This window comes from Cupressus sempervirens, chromosome 1, assembly GCF_028749045.1.
Source record: "Cupressus sempervirens isolate cs-2001-9-10 chromosome 1, ASM2874904v1, whole genome shotgun sequence".
Taxonomy (NCBI): Eukaryota; Viridiplantae; Streptophyta; class Pinopsida; order Cupressales; family Cupressaceae; genus Cupressus; species Cupressus sempervirens.
The window spans coordinates 754,334,359-754,345,582 of NC_143118.1; positions in this window are offsets into that span (position 1 = coordinate 754,334,359).

The following is an 11,224-nucleotide window of genomic DNA, read 5'->3' on the forward strand; positions in this document are numbered from 1 at the left end:
GAGAATTTGTTATTGTCTGTTTGGATGATATTTTAATTTTTAGTAAGACTTTGGATGAACATTTATTGCACATTCGTAGTGTCCTTGAAAGGTTGAGGGAAGAGAAAATGTTGATTAATTTGAAGAAATATAGCTTTGTAAAAAAAAAAATAGTCTACTTAGGGTTTGTTGTATCATTTGAATGTCTCAAAATGGATCTAGAGAAGGTAATGGCCATCTTGGAATGGCCTACTCCTAGGTTTCCTACTAAGGTGAGATCATTTCATGGTCTGGTTAGTTTTTATAGGAAGTTCATTAAGAATTTCAATGGCACATGTGCACCCCTAACTGAAACAATAAGGGGGGGTAGGAAAGAGTTCAAGTGGACTACAATAGCTGCAAGGAGTTTTGAATTGTTGAAGAAGAAGGTGACAGGACAACCTATGTTGGCACTTCCTGATTTTAGTAAAGTGTTCCAGGTGGATTGTGATGCTAGTGGTAGTGCTATTGGGACTGTATTGAGCTAAGAAGGTAAGTCTATTGCATATTTTAGTGAAAAATTGAATGATGCAGAGAAGAAGTATTATATTTATGATCATGATTTCTATGCAATCATTTAGGCCTTAAAGAAATAGAGGCATTATTTATTGCCAAAAGAATTTGTCTTGTATACTGATCACTAGGCATTGCAATACCTAAATAGCCAAGGTAAATTGAACTAGAGACATGAAGTGGGTAGAGTTCATGTAGAGTTGTACATTTGTGTTGAAACATAGAAGTGGAAGGTCTAATAGGGTTGCAGATGCATTGAGTAGGAGAAAATTATTGCTTACAGTAATGTAGGTTGAAGTGGTTGGGTTTGATGAACTCAAGGATTTGTACCCAAAGGATCCTAATTTTAGTGAAGCATGGAAGGCTTGTAAAGAACTTGTTACTATAGACAAGACCAGGTGGCTAGATTATTTGATTCAATATGGTATGTTATTCAAGGGTAGTCAATCATGCATTCCAAAGAGTTCCATGAAGGAAAACTTGATTAAAGAGAAACATAGTGGGGGAATGGCAGGACACTTTGATTGAGATAAGACCATTGCCATTCTTAGAGAACATCATTTTTGGCCTCAAATGTCACTAGATGTGAAGAAATTTGTGTAGAGTTGTCATGTATGTCAAGCAGTCAAAGGATTTAATCACAATACTAGACTTTATCAACTATTGTCTGTTCAATCAAAGCCTTGGGAGGACATATGTATGGATTTTGTTCTTGAATTTTTGAGGAAACAAAGGGGTTATGACTTAGTATTTTTAATGGTTGATAGGTTCTCCAAGATGGCACATTTCATCCCATGCCACAAGACTCATGATGTTGTACATATTGCAGATTTGTTTTTCAGAGAGGTGGTGAGACTACATGCTCTCCCAAAGATTGTTGTTTCTAATAGAGATAGCTTTGTGGGGTATTTCTGGAGGACTTTATGGAAGAAGTTGAGGATAGAATTGAGATTCAGTTCTACACATCATTCGTAGTCTGACAGACAGACTGAAGTGGTAAATAGAAGTCTACGCAATTTGTTGAGGTGTTTAGTGGGAGATAAGCCCAAGGGATAGGATCTGATTCTTCCACAAGTATAATTTTCTTATAATAATTCCATAAATAGGATTACTAGTAGATCACCATTCTAAATTGTGTATGGAAGTAATTGAAGGATTGCACCAGAATTGAGGAAAATGGAGCAAGGGGAGAGGACAAGTACCGAGGTAGAAGAATTTGGTGGACATATCAAGAGCTTACATGAGGAGGTCCATGCACAAATCACCAAGATGAATCAATAGTATAAAGATAGGGAAGATCAAAGGAGGAGACATAAGGAGTTCCAAGTAGGGGATTTGGTTATGGTAAACTTATGAAAGGAATGGTTCCAGTGGGTACTTACAACAAGCTGAAGATGAAGAAATTTGGCCCTTGCAAAATTTTGAAGAAACGTGACTCAAGAAATGCATATGAGGTGGAGTTTCCAAATGGGATTCACATTTCTCCTATCTTCAACATTGCAAACTTAATAGAATATCATGATGATGGTGCAGATGAGGGGTTGATGCTGGAGCCATGTCCAATTCCTACTTCTAAGAAGGAGGAGATAGAAGAGATTCTAGATAGTCATGTGGGTAGGAGTACTAAAAATAGGCAATATGAAGAGTAATTTGTGAAGTAGAAAGGACAACCAATAGAGGACTCAACTTGGATTTCATCAGTGGAGGTTTCCCATTTGGGTTTTTTTCTACCATAAAGTGACAGGGTTACTTTTCAATCTACCTTTTGTGTTTGATGTAGGAGCATCCAGTGGTGTAAGGGCAATCTTGTATCACCCAAAAATATTCTTAGAGATAGTTTTTGTTTAATGTGTTTTTATTTCTAGATACCCAGTTGGGTCAAATAAAGGTTCCAACTCTCACAGTTCCACTATTAGTTTTCTAGGTTAGAGTTTTTAAGCACCTTGGGATACATGTAAATGTAGAAAATGGATTATTTTGTAATAGAGCCAAAATTATGATGATTTAGAGGGTTTAATTTGGAGGGATGATTATACTTGTAATTTAAAGCACTCTAGAAAAAAAAGGTCAAAAGGCTTTACGGTTAGAAAGTTATTGTAGTTTTAAGTTTTTTGTAGACCTCCTAAGAGCACTTCAAAGTCAAATATGGGGCACTAAATTGCCTTGTACAAGGCCAAAAAATGGGGGAGGAGTGAAGCCTATCCATAGGGTTGTAGAGTGCTTCGAGAGCTTTCCAAAAATGTAAATGGTTCGTCAATCAGAGTCTCGATTCAAAAGTTATGCTTCTCAAAATTTGGACTATCGTTTCTAGATTCTTCTAATTTTACACTGACTTCTAACGTGTCTTCTAGAACCTTTTGTTTTGGTTGTGGATGCCAACTGGTGTATTCTAGAATGTATTCCTAACCCTAAGTGAATTGGGGTCTATTTAAGAACATTTCTGGCATTGTAAAGGCAGTTCTTAGTGGAGCTAGGGAGAAGGTACTGTGTGGAGGATTTCTTTCTCTAGAATCATACTATTGTAAGCCCATAGGGAAATTTTCATTGATAATAATATTTCCCTTTTCCTGTGTGTTCATTCTAGCATTTGGTTGTGTCTCCATCATATTGTCCTCTTTGATAGGCTCATGGTAGCAATGGAATGGACAAAAGCATTGCTAATAAATGGAACAATAATTCTAAAAGTTCAGAAAGAAAAACTAATGACTTGATCTTTATAATTGGATTATGGACATTATTGAAATTAAACTACAACTTAACCTTAAAAATGGAGGCAACTCATTATTTTTCAAAATGGACAAAATAATGTCAAAGTCTATTCTTATTTGTACCACAAGATATATACCAAGTAGAAACATTCACATCGAGCCTATTCACATCCTAAAATTCAAGATTGTCACCTCATTTAGATACCATGTAAATTACTACTATCTATAAATAAAATTGAGAAGAAGTTTGTCTAAGCAGAAAAAATTTGATCCAAAAACACTATTATTAATTTTGGTTCTACGAAAATTGTCATGAACAATTCTGAAGGGAAAAGAAATGCAAGCATCAAAGTTTAATACAAAAGGGAAAAAGACATATTGAAGATTGACAATGTTCAACATGAAAAAAAATATTTGTATAAATTATGAGGATATATTGAAAATTGACAATTTAAACATCTTGATTTATCCCATTATTTAGGAATTGGCCTTGCAACATAGCACTCCTCTGATTTGACTTATAGACTTCTTTTGAAAATCTCCCTCTTGATCTTTACTATCTTAGAGAATTCTAGAGAAGCTCTCTTTGAGTAGCATCTCCTCTTCTTAGAAGAAATTGACCACAAGATGTTCTGAGTCTTCATTCCTTAACATGTGTAACTTTGTCATAAGTTACACAAGGTTCTATCTCCCTTGAGTGTAATTTCTCATAATCCTTATGCACTTTTGATCTTATATTTATAGTCAGATAAGCTTTGTAAAACCTTGTTGTAGTCTCACTAATGAAGAATAACCCTAGAAAAAATGTCTTGTGTCATCTTATGATAGAAAGAAAACTTCCAACTATGATGGCTATGAAGGCACATGTGAAAAAATGACACTTTAGTCTTTGTAATGACACTAAAATTAGATAATTTAATCTATGTAACTAATATTATTCACTTTAAAATATGAAACATCATTACTATGTCTACTACAACAATCTATGAAGATTTCGTTCTTCTCATCACCATCCCATCATAAGAATGACCATCCACAAAAGTACAAAGAATGGATCTTTAGTATAAAAGTCCTCTGCTTGTGAGTGGGGTCTTTATCTTTATTTGTCGATCTATCCTAAAATAGTTTTAAAGGGAAAAGAAATAATAAAAAAGAGTCAAACTATCATAAGAGAAATATTACAATTAATTGTGAAAAGCATATTATATAATACTCTTTAGCTTCAACACATTAAGCACATTCAAAGAGATGGTTCAATAAATTTTTCAACGCATGTGTATTTAGAAAGAGTTGGTTTGTTTCAACCCATATGTGTATTAAGCACAAAACCCACACATGTATTAAGAATAGAGAAAAAACTACTCCAAAACCTATTTGATACTTCCATACAATTCAAATTTAAAATGAACATCACAATTACAGTCTACAATTATATTGTTGGCAAATGAGATGTGGACAAAAATCATGTAATTATTGTATTTTCCTTTTAGTTGAATGTTGAGAATCACAAGATCAATGAGATGTGAACTTTCTTGTAAATGATAAGATAATTGATGCAAAAATAACAAAATTGTGAAGTCTATATATAGGCTCTAATACTAAGGTAAACAACATTTAGGCCTTGAGAAAGATAGATGAAATTTCATTAAATATGAATAAAACACCATGAAGATAATCCAATTTCATTAAAATAGGTGATTAAAATTTGTAAAAAATGTAGAATTGAAAGAAGCTTTCAAATGAAGAAAGCACTCATTCCCCAAATCATTTTTTGTTCTTGAAATAGTGCAATACACTTGAAATTCTAATTAAATATTCTATCATCCCAAACTTGACCTTGTAACCTCATAGGCAAGGAAACATGCATTATTTTCCTGGAAGTCTCCATTAGAGCTTGCAAGTGTGGGATAGTCTCATTATCGTAAAGATGCTTATCAAATCCCATGTGATATTATGCATTGTATCCTAGAAAGAATAGCCAATGTCTTGCCTTACATTTAAATAAAGTCCTTAGAAAATTTACTTGCCTTATTTTGAATGCCTTTGACCCATTCTTTTGCACCTTGGGCAATTTTCCTCATTTTGTCAATGCCTTCTACTAATTCCCTTGGAAAAATTCTAGGGGAAAAAATCTTGGTCTTCTTGCCTAACGAGACAAGATAGAGACTAGAGATATCCACACAAGGGTTTGTTCTAATTCCTCACTTTCTTGGCTCTTTCTTCCAATTTCTTCATTCTTTTATTCATTTATTGGGCAAAATCATCAAATTCTCTTATTTCTTGTTCCTTAGTTGCATTTCCTAGATCAAATGTTGTTACTTTTTATTCCTCTGGCATAATATGATCTTTGGCTTTATCACCATAGCTACTGCAACATGTAGAGTCTTGGACATTGATTCATCCCCAATCATCTTGAAAAATCTATTTACCTTGCCCTCTTTGTTGATTTGTCTCTTTGGTTTAGGAAGTCTTGTAATTCTAATGCAAGATAAAATTCTTCTTTGGGCTCTGTCTACATCCTTTATCTCAACAAATCTGGAGTGATTGTATGTTGATCATATACTAGAAACTATTCTTGTCCCTATTCCATATCTTCATTAATTTTTTCTTCTACAATAGGTTCTTGCTCATGATTCTCTTGCTAGAAAAATTCTTGATAGGCATTAATAATTTGCCTATCCTATGCCAACATAGGAACATGACCTTCCTGCAACCATCTTCTCTTGTTGGTTCCAACTTCCAACCTCTTCTATTGTGAAAAGATCATTTCTACATCTGGAATTTTCTTCTTCTATAGAGGTGAAGTTGTTCACTTGGCATGTTTGACCTTTTCCTCCATTGTACATCATGGAGAACACTCTTCCCTTTTTCCTACCATATATTTTTTGATGGATTCTCTTATGTCTCATTTCTAACCTCTAATGATTGCCTAGGTCTATAATATTGCATCTTTATGTCCCATGAAGTCATAGGTCAAGTGGACATTACCTGGCTTCAATCAGCTGACTTGATGTTCAACTTACCATCATGTAAAATTTAAAATTGGTTTAGATATCAAATCATGATCTATTATTTCATGCCAAGACCAATCATGCGACCGAATGATCATTTTCCTTTCTTTCTAAGGTTCAAGCTAGATCATGTTTGTATCTTCTCTTACTTGATCTAACAACTAGAGGGTCCTGCATGCTCTGATCATTCTAAGAGATAACTTGGAGAACATCCTCCTCTTAATCTCATACTCATTTGTAGAATTTTCCCTAAAATCTTCAAGATTCATCTTGTGTTTTTTGGAGTTGATGAAATCCAACTTCGAAGATGCCCAAGATCACCTGCATGCAAAAACCTATCAAAGGGAAGCCAAGGAAGGAAGAGCGTGGAGCTAGGGAAAAACCCTAAACAGACATGAGAGAGAACAAGATATTGCAACACAAGAAAATATGTATTTACAATATGCAAGAATGTGATATGAGTTGATGTGAAATACAATGAGGGAGCTCGAATATAAAGAGCTCAAGGAATCTCCTAGAACAAGCTAGAAGATGCTAGGAGATAAGTGTGACAACTAAGCATACATCCACATGAGGTGGAAAGTCCTTGAACAAGGTAAGAGGATAAGTATGAATTAGGAGAGAACAAACTCCCATATTGTCAACAACTTATAACAAACTCCTAGACTATAACTAATAAATAAAATACATTTACCTAAGTAAGCTTAAGTAAATAGAATAAATAATTAATAATAAATTATTTACTCTAACAGTGTTGGTACTTTCTACTACATACTAGTCTAATCCTATTTTGAGGATTATAATCCATTCTTTTGTATGAAATCTCAAATGGTAGAACTTCAGTTCATCTACTGACCTTTGTGCTACCTACAGACATGGACACATTTTATCAAAATTTCCCATGGTCATTGGGAATTGAAGTTCTCATTTCATCTTCTTTTTATGAATTTTGTCATATGCAGTTTCCTGCTAATGACTTCTAGGGACATGATATTGTCATTCAAATACCTTGAAAGTCTATATAGCTCAAAAGAGAATCTTGAAGCCTAATATAGAAGAAACTTTGGAATTGGATGAACCATGATCTATATTTTCCACCAATTTCATTATTTAAGATGATAACCTTGTATAAAAGTAGTCTTGTAAAGCTTTGAGAATATTCATAGCAAAAGAATCATTGGGTAATGAAGTTGACCTGAGTGTAGAGGTGCAATTGGGGACAAAACTCATGCACTTTTAACTGATTTGGACCACTACCTATTGGTCCCTTACATCTAGTCAATTCTTTGTATTTGTTCATTTCGGCAAACATATATAAAATACAAGCTCATATAAAATGCCCTTTATTGTTCCTAATTTCTAAAATACTTATCCAAGTTGTCGTTGATCACTCCTAACTCATCCATAGATTTGACTCCATCTATCGCTTCCTGATGCAGAGCATCCTACACAACTATTAAACCCCTCAAGGATCTTTCTGATCCAAATTCAATTCAATTTCCATTAGCTTCTAAATGAATCATATAACAAGTTTAAATCCCAAGATCCACAGTTTATTCAAATAAACTCATTAAAATGGAAACACTCCATAGGAACAAAGAACTTTCACAACCACATCTTGCTATAGCATATCTAACCTTCACCAAATCCATCATAGTTATCATCATTTGCATCATTAAATTAGTTACTCATCATAGCCAATCTCAAGGTTCACATTCATGCTACAAAATTAGCTTCAAGGCCTATTGGCCCTTGGTGTCACAATCACTGTTCCATGCCTAATCCTTATTTGGAAATGCACAAGAACAATTCATCAACAGTAAGACCTCTACATTACCTTTCAAAATAGTACTTTATTGAGCCACTTCACCATATCATACAAAATGCCTTTATCTATTGTCCACAGTCAAAGCATTAATTATCCACATTATAATATTAAGTCTCAACAATCTTAATCCTGATCACAATCCATTAAAAAATATCAAGGTTGGCCAATTTCCCATCCTCTTTTCCATTCATACACAACATAACAATAAATCTCATATTTAATGGCAAATAGACTGTACAAGTTGATTGCCACTACCTTAAATAACACAGGGATTTAGGTCATCAGCATTGTGAAGACCATTTCCTTTAGTTCAAGGCTATTGGACCAAAGAGGATCCATTCTAAACTTCATTAGGTATTAGATCACCTTAAAAATATATAGAATTCTTTTGTGTCTGTGACTGTCATTACATGATAGTCTCTCTTGTATGTGCACAAAATTAGTGCCAATCTTCCATGGATGCATTGTCATACATGCTATAGAATAATATTAGTGTTGTCTCAACTTTATTTGATCCTTTTTATGCCTTCCAAAGAACCTTTAAACATCAACAATTGGAGATCAATTTAGTTGACTGTTAAATGTTAAAACCATGAAAATTTATTGTGTAAACCTACTAGGGCATCAAATATGTCAACAACCACGTGGTCTTTTGAAATAAAATATTCTAAATTAGAAAGGATACTTAGTCTAGTGTTAGATCACACAATTGAAAGATTTTTCCATGGCACATTTATGAGTTATCAACTCATGATTGATCAAATGCCAGTAAATGAGGGTTTTAGAATTATTTTTAGAAAACACATTTACTCTTACTCTACAATTCATAGTTAGTGCTCAAATTACATCCATAATAGAGTTAATTCATTGTGCTACAAATCCAAATATTTTTAGAACCCATTCAATCCATTTACCAATAGAAAAGTGTCTTAGAAATAGTAAAAATTGTGTTGTTACAAAGGACGATCAAGAATATTGATCAAAGCATCAATATTACTTGGTTATTCTTCAATAAAAGTACATTTCAATGACCCTTCTAACCATTACTTTCATTCCTACTCCTTCTACAATCCAACTTCCCCATGACAGAACTTCTTCCCCTTTACACCAACTTTGTACATTTTTACAACATTCCTTGCACTTTTGCATGACAATGTTTTCTTGACACATTGACAACTTTTGTATTTGAATGTCAAACTTAAAAAAACTTTTTATAGACACCTCAATCACCTAGTGATGGATTAAAGAAGACATATTACAAAAAAATTACCCTTGCTTGGGTATTTTTGCACAATTTGACGTTCTTCACTGATACAAGGTTGAATTTTACAAAGGAGGAAAGCCCAATCTATGCTTGTTAAATTATTAAAAAAAAATTATGTACCCAAATTACCCACATATCCTATTTTAAAAAAATTACCTTACATATCTTTGAAGTACCCAAGTACTCCCAGTCTCCATGCAACTTTAGTTTAAATATGTCTATTCTTGAGCAAAGTTCCTTCCACTCCTTTTACCATATTCATTCTAATATTTCTATAATGTCCGGTACTTTTAGAAGTGCTTCAGGGTATCTCTGCTATAGGCCAAACATTAATTACAATTAATATTTGTTCAATTTTCTTGTATTTTGGTGTGAAATAATTCATTGGGAATATATGGATAACAATATGATAATGTCAGTTGTACTAAGCTCATTTCTAAATTGACTTCATTAAGCTGTGAACATCAAGTAGAAACTCAAATCCACAAAAAAAAACATGAGCCTAACAAAAGGAAATTTTGAGAATGGTATGTATGAAAGGGACCCATAGTACATAAGAATAATTTTCTTCCACATCAAACGTCAAATAGGATTTAGACACCCTATAAGAGGATGGTCAGCATTTTAATGTGGCAATTGAATGTCTTTCTTCTTTGCATATGGTCAACATATTTATTGATGGCAATATTTTTTCTGTTTGTGTCATTGAAGCGGTTAACAAGAAATTGTGTTTCTAGTTTCTAAGTGGTTATCTTGGGCTTCAATATTGGCTTTTCCCTCAAGAAGCATGGTATTTTATGAAAGATTTGAATTTCTAGAAGGTTTTGGATCTAAAAAAGTAATTCAAGGGGTTGTAAGCTATCTGAAAGGGCAGATGTATTATTGTAAGGGTCTTCAAGTCTAAAATCTTCTAATTATGTTGGTAATTTTATAGAGATATTTTTCTTATCTATTTTTTAAATAGATCTTATGATGGATTTATGGTATGATCTACTGCTTTTTGTACAAGAATAATCTAAATTTAGGTGCTTGGATCTTGGGGACAATAGTAATTCAAGGAGATCCAAGGTTATAGGTGATGATAATTTTTTTATGTTAATGTATTCTTATTTTATAACAAACTTGTAATATAATTTCATTTCTAGGCTCACAATAACCTCTATGATACTGAAAAATGTTGGATTTACAAGACTAATGAATAATAGTATCTTTGACCAATGAATAACATGCAACCATTAGTAGGTACATGATTTTATTATGACCATGCATAAATTTGGAATCATGCAACAAGTATAAGGAAGAAATGGCATTGTAAACAATTGTTGTTAGTTGTAAATAATCTCAACATCCGATACATATTTGATTGACATTGACACAAAACATGTAAATTATCACTCTATCATTCTCATAAAAAATTCACACATTGCAATTTACAATTATATACAACTCATAATTTCTCAATGAGGATCTCTCATAAGGTTCAAGTCTTGTTTTCCAATTATAATCCCTTGACATGTCAATCAAAATAATTTATATTCTACTTTTTTAGTAAACTATTGTACAAAATGTTGAGAGAATGAATTGCAAACAATAGATGATATTAAAGTGAGTGAAGAGAAAAGATAGAGAGCTATAGATGGGGTCATGTATACATGTTTATATATATTGTGCATGCACATTTTTACATGGTGAGTGGCTCAAGGTCAATGGCATGAAATGGGCATGTTGTATAGATGATGCATGGAGATTCTTTTGTGTTGCAACTTAGTTTTGATAGGAGTCAACCCAAGAAGATTGGTGCCACAAATTCTGGTTCTCAATTGTGACAAAGGTTACAGTGTTTTTAGGGCATAATTGATGGATGTTTTGTATAGCTTTTTGT